The following is a 13486-nucleotide window of genomic DNA, read 5'->3' as shown; positions in this document are numbered from 1 at the left end:
TTGAATTTTGTCATAAATTACAGATTACTTAAAGTGATCTTTAGATTAGAATAATTATTTCTTGATCAGTAATAAAATAGCACAGATTTTAGAGGAAAATTTTTGCAAATCTTTTTATAAAAGTGCGACTTATTTAAAATTGAAAAATGCATCTGTATAAAAGCATCTGTAATAAAAGAAGACAAAAAAGGCAGACTATTTGCGTGTGCAATAAGCGGGGTCACACTGATAGTCATGCACGCACACGTACGAAGGTGCGAAGGTTCGTTAAGTGGCAGCATGCCACTGTAAAGTTCTGCTGTCGCAATTAGCGCGACTCTCTGCAACACGTACGTCACACGCATTTGAGAGAGAAAAAAATTGCAGTTTCTCGCTGCGGCAGCGTCATCGCGTCTCATGTATATGCAGCAGTTCGCTTCGTCAAATATAATTACGATCGATAAGAAGTAGAAATTTCAAACCAGTTAATCGTTGTTGACATTACATATACTAGAAAGAGATATTATAAATAAAGGAGTTATGCTAGGTTTTTTCACTAAAATTTATTTAACTTTATCAAAAAATTAATCAGTTATAATTATATACAATTATTCATAGTCTTATATGTCATTTATGTGTCTTTTTACAGTTTTTTTCCAAGAAATTATTAATTATTTTTTATATTAATAAAATAATAACGTCGCGAAGAAAGACAATAATAAGTAAAATAATTTAGAGACATTTCGACATGTAGAATGTATTAACATTTTTATAATTTAATAGCATTATTAAAGCTGTTTTAGCGAATTTTAAAAATAATACCGTAAAACTTTTTTACATCGATGTGAGTGGAAAATTGATTATAATATTGTCGAGAGTACCAAAGAGTTTTATAAAAATTATATAACGCAATTGTATTTGAAAACGATTGAACTTTTTACGCGAAAATTATATTTAGGTAATTGAATTTTTATTCATATAATGTCATTTTTATTTCATTTCTAGAAATATATTTTCAATGTTATATAAAATGTTTGACTTTTCTTTATAAATATTCTTTAATGTAAAAAAAATAAAACAGTTCAAAGTTGGTTTTAAGTTCAGATTTCATCTCCATTGTCTTTTATATATTTAAAATGTATATAATAAAATACATATATAAAATATTATATATAATAAAATATTTATATTATATTATATTATATTATTATAATAATTATATATAATAATTTATATATAATAAAAATCAAAGTATATCTTCTCTTAGAGTTCTCTATTAGAGTTTATAAAACATTTTAAAATACTAACCGCACATTTAATTCAGATAATTATTATTTTCGTATTAGTATGTCGAGATGTCCTTAAAATACTTTAAAAATGTGACGAGAATCATGCGCAGTATGCAAATGAAATAATTTGTTGACAGTTAATAAATTATCCACACGCACCTGTGCGTGCAGATAAATTCAAATCAATTTTAAATCGGTCAGGTTGTAACACTCGATGAGAGAGAAAGAGAGATGGATAGAACGTAGATGGAGGGAATCGCCTATTTAATAGGATTACTAGTTGCGCCTTTGTAGGTCACGTGGCATCACGAAGCCCGTGATGGATATCTTTTAATCAACAACGCAACCTATACAATGCATAGCTGCTGTCATCAACGACGAAATTCGCTGATGCATCATCTCGCATGCCTCAACGTACAATAAGTATAGAATTTTATGCAAGGTAAAGCCTTCACGCACGTTGATATTTCGAAAGGATACGAGAGCAAGTGCTATGAGAAAGAGAGTGGTTGATTGTTTCACTCTTCATTGCGCCGAAAGAAAAGCCGCGATAACCGAAAGGAAGAGAGAGAGAGAGAGAGGAATTTCCTCTTCCTTTGAACGCGTCCATCCGACGATAACACGCTGCGGAAAAGAAACTGCGCTTGTCGACGAATCGAGATAACATCGCCGGATCTTGCGTAAAGTGCTTGCATGAAAATCCCGAGTGTTAATTTTGTGGAAAGTCTGATACAATATAGAATTTTTGCATATGTTTCGTTTCGTTTCACTCGAACATCGCATTCCAAACTCGATATACTTTTACTCGTCGGCAACAATAGATTTTAGGTATTCATAGATGATGGCGGGAAAATATCTCGCGAAATTCCTTTATGCAATCGTTTTCTATCTTGCATAGAGAAGATTTTTTTTTTTTTTTTTTTTTTTTTTTTTTGTGCAACATAATCGACAAGTTCGTACAAGGAAATGATCCGACGAGAACCGGGAAGAGAATTCTTTCGACTTATAGTTAGCTATCTTTCCACGATCCGTCGTGGAAGCAACAATAGGTTTTTCAATCAAAGATCGGTACATTCCAGAACGACACGGCCCATTCATTCTTCGCAAACGCGAGCAGATGTTGCGAAAGTAAAATGCAAATTTCGTTCCAGTCATTCGCACGACGCTCGAAGGAAGTAGGGACTTCCTGGGCGGAAATTCGCGGCCCTCGACGGAAGCCTGAGGGAGAACGCGGATAAAGTTAGAGGAACAGCTGAGCGAACAATTACGGCTCATGAATATTACAATTTTATATGGGCAAGTAACATTCCGTGAAATTTGGATTAAGATCAAATTTTTATTTATTAAAAATAAAAATAAAAAAGTGATTAAAAATAATTTCACAATAAAAAAAATATTTTTTTTATATTTAAATTATTTTAATTTTTCAATTCTAACTTTATGTATAGTTTCTTTCTGAATTAAATATTAATTTCAACAAAATTTTGTAATTTTTTTTACATATCATGTATTATAACTTTCTAGAGAGTGTGAAAGTATCCGTATATTTAAATAATTCGGATTGAAATTAATACAGAAAGATAAATTTAACAATCGAAAACCTCGAGCAATGAAAGTTACATATCAAATATGGAGAAAATACATAAACAAATAATATTAAAACTTGAGATATTTCTTTTGATATCGCGCGACCATGATAATTAAATAAATATAATTGAAAACTAGATAGAAATGATTTATCTTCTAAAGAAGTTTAGTATCATCGATATCATCTGTATGTGATATGTGTATATCAAGATGTATATACATGTGTATGTATATACATCAGATACATACATCAGATTTCATCACGACGTGAAATAATTGATTTGCAAATTGACTTTTTTCATATTATTGCGAAATGAAAACATCAAGCAAATACGTATATTTTTTAGACAAACTATTGTTTTGTTTCAACAGTCTTTATCTACTATTTATATATTATTTTACCCCAAAATAGAATTATATTATATTATTAAAAGTACATTTATCTTTTTCCTTACAAGAATTACGGTATCCTCTCGGTTAAAATTTTCTTTTCTAAGAAAAGTTTTTCTTTCGCTTCCAAAAAAAAGTATCGTTGAAACATCGTAAGTACAATTCCACAGAGTGAACAATGCATTCTGGAGTGCTTTATTCGAACTATCAAACTGTGAGATTCCCGGAAATCTTAAAGAAGAGATGAATAAAAGAATTTTTCTTGATATACGTTCCGACGACACGAAGGTGCGCTGTCGAGCGTGAAGAAAAAAGGAAGTGGACACGCGCGTCAGGTCGGCACGCCTGGAACGCAGACTATTTCTGGACATTCCTCGAAGAACCCGTCGCGTGCGCTCGCCTTGCGAAAAAAATCGTTTCCTGGTTGAGCTTAGTTTAGACGCATTACACGCATTTCGATATACCGATTGTTCCAAAAGTAGAAAGTCGAACAATTAATAAATTGGAAACGCAATTACTGACAGCTTCATTTATTTGATAGATTCATTTTTTTAAATAACATTTTAAGATTATATATATATATATATATATGTATAAGGAATTCATAACGTAAAGTTTATTAAAGAAATGTCTTTCGAAATTAATGCCTAAGGAAATTATTTAATTTTAAGATGTTAATCAACATCGATGCATTTAAATCTATCATAAACTATATAAAACTAGATCAAATCTGAAAGTAAATATATATCATCATTTGCAAATTTATTTTTGCGTGTTTCGTTGAATTTATTATGATTGGAAAGGTTGTCAGATTAAGATTTACAAGATATATTTATAAGTATTTGTATATAAAATTATTTTTATATAATATTTAAATTAAATATGAAATTAACAGAATACTTTACGTAAACAAGAGAATCATTTTATTGCTGATGTAAATGTTCTTTCTCTTTCATATTTACGTAAGTTCATCAATAATAGACGAAACCATCAACAATACATCGCTTATACAATCGGGATTCACTTGAATGAAAGACCGAAACGTTCGCCGCATAATTTCCGCAAACACTAATTGTCCCATTAGAAACTGCATGATTAGTTGCAATACTCGATACTCTAATTACAATACTAACAATGGTGGAAAATAGTTTTCTATTACGTGACGTATGACGTATTGATGCAATTTTGTCTGACCTCTATTTTTTCCAATACCGACGCAATACTCGATTGGACATTGCATATAACCGGTTATGTTGTACAGTCGTCATAAAGTATATATTCTGGTTTGTGAAGATGCAACGAGTTACAAAAATATAAAACAGAATAGAAAAAATATAACGTCGATCCTGCCAGGATTCGAACCTGGAATCTTCTGATCCGTAGTCAGACGCGTTATCCGTTGCGCCACAGGACCATCCAATTACAAAGTAGTTTTAAACGACCTATCAAGGGATAGGAAAATCGCCAATTATAAACAATAAATATTTTTAATATTACAATTTATATATAATAATAAATAATGTCACAATTTGCCACAAATAGTGACACACATCCTATATTCCTATCTAATTGTCCTTTCTAATAAGATGACATTTTTTATTATGTGTACATATGTATATGTATTTTATAAAATTTCTTTCATATTAATAATATATTAATATTTATAAAAATATATCCTATTATAAAATTATACAATAAATAAATATTTTTGATATTACAATTAATATATAATAATGATAATAAATAATATCAATTTGCCACAAATAGTAACATATCTTATAATCCCATCTAATTGTCCTTTCTAATAAGATGACATTTCTTATTATGTGTATATATGTATATGTATATATGTATTTTATAAATTTCTTTTATATTAATAATATGTAAATATTTAAAAATATTTCCTATTTATCAAATTTTTAATCGCCTTCAAATTTGCGTAAAAAAATCCATTTATGGAAATTATTTCGTTTATTTTTGAGAGCAAAAATCTGCATCATTAATATATATAAATAAGGTTAAGGATAAAGAAAATTGAAATGACCGAATATCCTAGTTTTCGAGGATATGTCCTCTCTCGACGTCCTTCAGGATTTTCAGATTTGACCTAGTTGATGAAGGAGATTTACACGTATCATAATTGCTAGTCAACATTTTAAAATTAATTAGACATTTCTATTAATAAATTTTATGTTATTCTAAATTCTATATTCCTCTTATAAAAACCTAATCTTAAAATTTTATTTAAAAAAATAAACTTATGCATAAAAAAATTATTAGTAATTTGTACATGTAGTTTCGTCTATATTTTAAAAAGTGTAAATATCCTAATTTCTTTCGCGTTGTCACTCATGCAAATTCCGGGGCGGAATATCTGACATCAACAGAGAGGCAAATATCTCTTCACGGCATAATTTATCTATACATATAATATTTCAAATGTAAATTTCGCAACGGAACGCATTTCTCTTTCATCGCGTGAAATTTCATTAGATTCTAAAAGACGTCTAAAGGACGATGATGTTGACTTCGACTGCAAAAGCTAAGTATAAATTAATTTTTTACTGTTGATAAGTCTGAATTATTTTCTTTGATAACGAATTGAAAGGTGCGGCTAGATATGATATTATATACTATATACAGCGACGCCAAAAATATAATTATAAACATAGTTAAGATCCGATATTGGATGTTCTAATTATTACTTCGTCTTTTTATTTGAATTTGTAACTTTGAATGAGAAAGTAAAAATAACCGACACGGTTAACTATTCCGAGATTGATGTTTTCCGATAATTTCATTTCACGCTTGCGCTTTATGTCCAAATGTCCGTCTTTCACTCCCTTGTAAATCGCAAGACGTCCTTCCTTCCTTCTCGTAAGAGGCGAATATTTCACGGACACGTTGAATTGCAGACGCGCATCGATCTTTAGGCGAACCGCTCGTTTTCGCAGCGCGCAGCATCACATAAAACGCTGTTCAGTCGGACGTAATGCATAGACATCCAAATTCCTGTATATTTTGTGTACAAAAGTTTCATAAGAAAGCTTCTTTACAATTAAAAAAAGAAAATAATCCTTTTTTTATAATATATACATATTTTATATGTATCAAAAGATAATCTAATTATCTTTATAATTTGCTTTTTTTATGTAAATATAATAAAGTATGTTAATAATAATTTAAAAAATAATTTCAAAAAGACAGAAAGCATAAATCTTTTTTTGGAAAAGCTAGTTAAATTATATTATTTTGTTAATTATGATAATAGTTTGTTAAAATGTATATATATATTTGAGAAACATATATTTGATGTTGATATTAATTATCAATATATGAAGATTGAGGATAAAGTTAATCATTAGTGCAAATTCCAAACTACTTGATATTTACATTTAATCACATTATAATTTATAATTGATTAACGTTAGACGTCAGTTACGATGCCTGATTTTTTTATTTCGCATAAAAACACGATAAAATCGAATTCCATTTATCGCGATATCGAAGATATATAAGAAGAGAAGCGCACCCATTTTCCGGAAGAGTGCACGAGTGGTATTGTTTCTCGCGATTCATCTTCGTACATATGTATTATATATATATATATATATATATATATATATATATATATCGATGACAACGAACATGAATGTGTTCCATTCTCGAAGTTCTCGATAGCTGTGTTCGACGCGTGTCATGTTTTTTAACGAACGTGTACATACAAGAGTTGGTCGACAACGGTAAATCAATACGCGACGATGTAATTTTCAGAGAAATCACGGTAATGAAATGCGAGCCAAGAGAAAGAGAGAGAGTGAGAGAGAGAGAGAGAGAGAGAGTGAGAGATCGTAATGTAATTTCAATATTTATATTTAATCATCTCGGTTATTTCTGGTTTTTCATTGCAAATGTAAATAAAAAGCCGGGATAATAATTACATACTACATTCAATATCGAAAATTTATAATCCAAATATGTAACTGGCAAAAGTGTCAACTACATTCATATTTATACCCTAACAGCACACATGTTCACAAGATGTTTTTAAGAAATCCATAGAATGTTAAAACATATTTTAATATCCTGTGGATCTCTTAGAAACATCTTTTGAACATGTGTGCTGGTAGGGTATTTTCGGAGTATTTTTCAAATCGCATTATCAAAGAAAATACAAATCTATCAAGATGAAAGCTATCCTCCTTTTAAAATATTTACTAAATATAGATATTACGTTACTATTTCTTTTTATATGTCAGATGATAGGACACCAGAATATACGGAAAAAAAAATCTAGCCTATTTTTCTTTTTTTTTTGAATAATTTTCACATAGCTCGATTTATACGGAAGGAAAAGTCTAGACGATCACACGCTAAGTATAGTCTACAAAATACAATACTGTTTCTTTTACGTAAGATATTAGTAGCGAAAGAGAGAAGAGAGGGAATTAGTGCAGAACTCCTTTTTTCACCGCGTGCATAAGAGCGAGTCGATAAGCGCGCGCGACCGTATTTACGTCGCGGTATGTCACGTTGACAGCGAGCACTATAAGCGTTAATGCAATAAGTCACCTCGTGACGTGAAACTCGCCGAGTTTTTAAAATATACCAAATTCGAACCGTCAAACTCGTCAGCAATTTGGCACTTACGATTAGCTGCGGGAAAATTTGGCGCGTCGCTGTCACCCCCCGTGGGTTGATCGTCCGAGAGAGACAGGAGAGGGGTGTCCGCTCGCACTGGCCCGCTGATCGCACGTATTATCCGGCTGTGATGTTTTTGTACACTATGTTGAAAAATGCGTGACAGGTCCTTCGATTTCGCGATCGCGAGTGTCGACGCGAGTCACGTGGATCACATTATCGTGCGCGTCCTATTCAGAGAAACGCGAACGCGGCCGAAACGCGACGCGAGCCCTGACAGACCATCGTCACACTCGCCATTTTGATTCACACTGACGGTTGTTTCGTCGCGATCAGCGAGGTGTCCTGCGCGACGCGACGTATGCGCATGCGCGTGACAGGTGGCTGCCCGGGTGTCACACCGTTCCTCCCCCGCCATCGTGTCGCCGCAGGTGAGACGGCAGATTCTTGTATTACCTGCTCTCCCTATTTTACCGACGATAAGACTGCAGTGTATTATAATCTTTTACGTATACATATATATATATATATATATAAATGTATATAAAAACTGCGTATAAAATTGTACCCAGATAACAATACTTAATAATACTTAATAAAAATTGCATTCTTATTAAAAGCACGAACGGAATGCTATTAAAGATTGTCAACTCTGAATAAATTTTTGTGACTGTCACTGAAAAAAGTAATAGAAGAACGACAACATTACCGATCATTTTGGTTGTAGAATAAAAGATACGCACGAATGTTTTAAAATTTATCCAGCATTATTTTTATTGAAAATAACTCTTTTATTAGTCAGATTTATAAACATAAACTCTATCAAATCACTTTTTTTAATATCGATGTAAAAACCTATTTATAATAGAAGATCTTTTCTAATTTTCCTTCATTCGGTTACTTAGCTAATATCTCTTCTTGATACCCTTCAAAAGATGAATCAATGTACCAATAACAACTGTTGGTAACATGTCAAGAGATATCTCACTTTATTATTTTCTAACTAATCCTGAACAGATAATCATTGTAGGAAAAAAGCCTGATTTATATGAATAATTTAAAAATTTTTAACTTAAATGTAATAAAACAAATATGAAAATTAGAAATAAAGAAAAATAAAATATTTTCCATTAATAAAAATAATAATAAACTGCACAATTTTTCTCATAATCTCATAATATCGAATAAACTCTGCTGCATTTACAGTTATTGCACACTACATAAAATATTTTTAACTATCATATTAATATCTTCTTAATGCAAATTATTCCTAGTGCAATATTATTTATAATATATATTTTAAAAATGCCAAAAAAAAAGATGGCCCATGGGGGGATCGAACCCACGACCTTCGCGTTATTAGCACGACGCTCTAACCAACTGAGCTAATGGGCCTTCTTGCAAGTACTTGTCTGTGATAGCATTTTCTGTGCAACTTTGCCATTCACTTGTGAAAATAATATCAAGTACATACATTCTGTGCGAGCACTTTGTACCGAAGAGAAAGGCAAAATATTTGACCCATGAAGGAATTGAACCTTCGTCCTTCGTCATTTTTATTAGTACGACGCTCCAACCAACTGAGCTAATGGACCATGTTGCTAATTTTATTTTTAATTTATAATAAGAATCTATATATAACTTATATATTCAAAACTATATAACTGCTTATAGGAATTTTAATATAAAATGTAATTATGTGAAATTGACAATATATAGAGCTTAGAGATTGCAAACTTTATCAAGATACTAATTTATTTCTATGGATAAATTATATTATTACGAAATATATACGCATGTTTATATAATCTACTTATATCTATATATACTCAGACAGAACACGTTATTTATGATAAATATTATATAAAATATTTGATTTATATTTTAATAATATATGTCAAACACAGTATTTTTATGATTTTTTAAAAAATGTATACACTGAAAAAAAATAATGTTGAATCAACTACAAAGATGTTGTTGATTCAACACTATTTTTTTTAGTGTATAAAATATTTATACATATTTCTGTGCGAGCACCTTGTGCTGAAGAGAAAGGCAAAATATTTGGCCCATGAGGGAATTAAACCCTCGTCCTTCGTAGCGTACTTTTTTTAGCATGACGCTCCAACCAACTGAGCTAATGGACCATTAACTTTATTTTTAATTTATAATAAGAATCTATATATAACTGTATATTTAAAACTATATAGTAATTTTAATGTAAATATAATTATGTTAAATTGGCAATATTGTTGAATTAATAAAATAAATTTCAAAAAAGTATATACAACATTTCAAAATAATAAATAGTAAAAATATTTATCATAAATAATGTATGCTATCTGGACATATGTATCTCTATACATATAGGTATATTGCCACAATTTCACAAAGTTATATTTATATTAAAATTTCTACAAGATACATAATTTTGAATACTTATTATAAATTAAATATAAAAAAAAATATTTACAGCAATATTTTTTGTATATATATTTGTTGAGATATTTATAATAAACCTTTATGATCCGCTGAATTTATTTTACGAAAATATTTATAAAATATTTTGATAAATATTTATAAATATTCAAATAATTATTTTTTTAGCTAGACACATCTCATAACTTTTTATTAAATAATTATTAATTAAAAAGTTTTTACTAATGTAAGTAAATTTAAGAATGATTATTTTTTGAGTATTTCCCGTACAAATAATTCTGCAGTGACCTGAGTGATTTTTATTTATGTTTATAACATCTCTCTCAACAATATATGCAATTTTATCTTTCTGTTCAACTTGAAGAACCAAGGTTATTTACAAAACGATAATATAAACCTTTGACCACCAGTCTTTTCCTTTTTTTATCTCGCATGCACCGATAATCCTTCACCTTCCATCCAAATAAATACACGAGAACAATCATCCTCCGACTGAGAACACGTCTTCGTCGCTAGCGGAAAGAGTTCGTGAACCCTATATCGATTCCACACTATTCATAGAAACGACACAGGACCGGTCAATGGACTGCTGTTCGTTTCGATTAATATATATATATATGACGTAGGAGAGCTCAGGTTATAGCAAGTCTATAAGTGACTTCCTTCTTTTGCAACTTATATATAAAGTGTAAATTGGTCGGAAGTCAACGAACATATGTTGCAAGGGCACCGCTGTATAATCGAAGTGCCCTTCGAGGACAGTGCAATGTATTACAATTACGATGCAATTTGTACATGTAATTCAAATTCGCAATAATAACTCAGTAATAACTCAAACTAACTAATTAATTAAACTTGAATCCTCTTTTTTAAATAAATATACATTAAAAATTAAGAAGAGAGAGAGAGAGAGAGAGAGAGAGAGAGAGAGAGAGAGAGAGAGAGAGAGAGAGATTCTCTTGTATATTATATCAAGATGCAATATGTATGTATCAACGTGTGCAAGTTTTTAAAAATAATAAAAATGTTCAGCTTACAATGTAAGAACAAAGATAAATGGAATCATGATAAATAACATAAGAAAATATCAGTACAATTTATAATTTGGTCAAGTTTACTGTTTTTTTTTTTTTGTATGAAAGAGATATATAACTGTCAAGAAGAATATTGCACAGATATAAAAAAAAAGAAAAAAAAAGAGACGAGAGTTTTTTTATATAAGACCAAATGCGTTGAAATACATTAACATTATATGTGCGAATTAAAGAATTTATACGTTTTACGTCATGTTTCTTTCACAGAATTGTATGAAATGCGAGGAAACCCGTATAATGTGTAAATGTGAGAATGTAACTAAGAAAGAAATTATTTCCCTGCAATAAAAATTTCGGAAGATGTTATTATATTGTTAAAACTACCTGTTATTTGCATGAATTTGTATAAATAGATAAAAGGAGGCAGATTTCATATCTCTTCTATGTTAGATTTTATGTAAACAAAGAGAAACGAGTCATCAGGTTTTATTTCTTTCTTTATTTTCTAATAAATAGTTGCGAGCATCTGTGATGTAAGTATGCAAGATGAAAAGAAAATAACGCTTTTCTTCTTTCTTTTTTCTTTCAGAATATTTAGAAACAAGTACAATATATATATATGTATGTTGATATGTTACTATATCTCGACCTTTTTACTTTTTGCTCTCTTTATATTTTTTATTAATTATTTTATACAATTTTTTATTAAACTCTATGCGTTTATGAAGAAACATATATGTTATTTATTGCATAATATTATGCAATATTATAACGATTTCTAAGAAACTTAGGATACAAAAATGAAAGACAAACGATAAGTGTACCATATATATATATATAGCCTAATGCTGCTCTCAAAAAAATGATCTTGCAACTTGAACAAAAACTTTCTAGGTGCAAAAAATGAAACAGATAAATTATTAGCAAATACTATGATACTGCATATATTTTGCACTTAATCAATTTAAATGACAAAGACAGAATTTATATATGTACTGTTAGTGTAATTTAGACAGAAAATTTTTCTGCCATGCCTATCTGTAAGGCCTATTGTCAAGGACAATTATAGTTGTGATTAATATTTGGCACTGGAATCTAAATTTTCTAGAGGTATTGTTAGAATATTGCTGCTACAAAGTCTATACGTGACAAACAATATTTTAACAGATACAAAAAGTAGCGATAAATTTTAACTGAGACATCCAGAAATCTATCTACATTAGCAAAATATTTTTTTGAGTGTGGATTATATCTAAATATCCATGATTTTACAATGTCTACGATTTTACAATGTCCACGATTTTACTTTCGTAATGTTTTTTCATTTGCATTTGTGTCTGAAGCCGAATTATAAATTTTAACCTTTACGAATATTTTTTTTAATTTTATTTATTTTAATCTTTAATTCATAAAGAAGAAGAGATATGAAATATGTGTTTTAATGTGCAAAATTTTATCTCCAAAAATGATCGTCGATTATATTTTATCTTTTGTATATTTATTATTTGAAAAATATGCATTTGATTTAATGTATTTCAAAAAATAACTTACAAAATAACTTATAAATAACTTATAAATTTGCTATTGTAAACGTTTACAAACTAACACAATCAATACAAAATAATACAGTTTATCACAACTGTACTAGTTGTACTGCACTTATCGTTTGTCTCTCATTTTGTATTCTAAGTTTCTTTAAAATCGTTATAATATTTTGCATAATATTATGCAATAACCAGAGATATTCAAAATGGGTATCTAAACTCATTTGAAATACAAAATACAAAATAGTTGGAATCTTTCCATTTGAAAATATAAAATGTAAAATGATTTTCAGATACCCATTTAAAATAGGAAATGGAAAATAGGCATTTATAAAATGGTTTTCTAAAATAAAGATGGTTTTTTAAAATCTCTATATTTTTTTATTTATTTATACATATATATATATATATATATATATATATATATATATATATTTTATATTAATTTTTTTAATAAACTTTTAATAAACATTTTTATATTAATTTTTTTAATAAACTTTTTTATATTAATTTTTTTAATAAACTTTTAATAAACTTAAAAACATCGATTGGTTGTAGAATAGAGAATTTCTAGAGACTCAAG

At 29.2% G+C, this 13486-nt stretch overlaps 1 protein-coding gene and 3 non-coding genes across 5 annotated transcripts in view; all 4 read right to left on the bottom strand.

The window, feature by feature from the left end:
• The window catches only part of LOC140668139 (uncharacterized), a 28219-nt gene extending 20011 nt beyond the window's left edge, over positions 1-8208 (bottom strand). Inside the window, exon 1 of one of the 2 annotated variants that reach the window (XM_072896828.1) lies at positions 7896-8208. The gene's annotated coding sequence lies outside the window, so the exon portion shown is untranslated. The remainder of the gene's footprint in view (positions 1-7895) is intronic. The other variant, XM_072896829.1, reaches the window with a different exon arrangement.
• Positions 4587-4659, bottom strand: Trnar-acg (transfer RNA arginine (anticodon ACG)). Its single transcript has one exon. It is a non-coding gene; the product is annotated as a tRNA-Arg (tRNA).
• A 999-nt stretch (positions 8209-9207) lies between the features above and the next one.
• On the bottom strand, positions 9208-9281 carry Trnai-aau (transfer RNA isoleucine (anticodon AAU)). The gene has a single exon. It is a non-coding gene; the product is annotated as a tRNA-Ile (tRNA).
• A 122-nt stretch (positions 9282-9403) lies between these two features.
• On the bottom strand, positions 9404-9481 carry Trnai-aau (transfer RNA isoleucine (anticodon AAU)). The gene is given in 2 exon segments: positions 9404-9440; positions 9444-9481. It is a non-coding gene; the product is annotated as a tRNA-Ile (tRNA).
• Positions 9482-13486: the final 4005 nt, after the last annotated feature.

This window comes from Anoplolepis gracilipes, chromosome 7 (genome assembly GCF_047496725.1).
Source record: "Anoplolepis gracilipes chromosome 7, ASM4749672v1, whole genome shotgun sequence".
In the NCBI taxonomy this organism is placed as follows: domain Eukaryota; kingdom Metazoa; phylum Arthropoda; class Insecta; order Hymenoptera; family Formicidae; genus Anoplolepis; species Anoplolepis gracilipes.
Note: the sequence above shows the minus strand (reverse complement) of the source record. Positions and strands in the feature narration are given on the sequence as shown.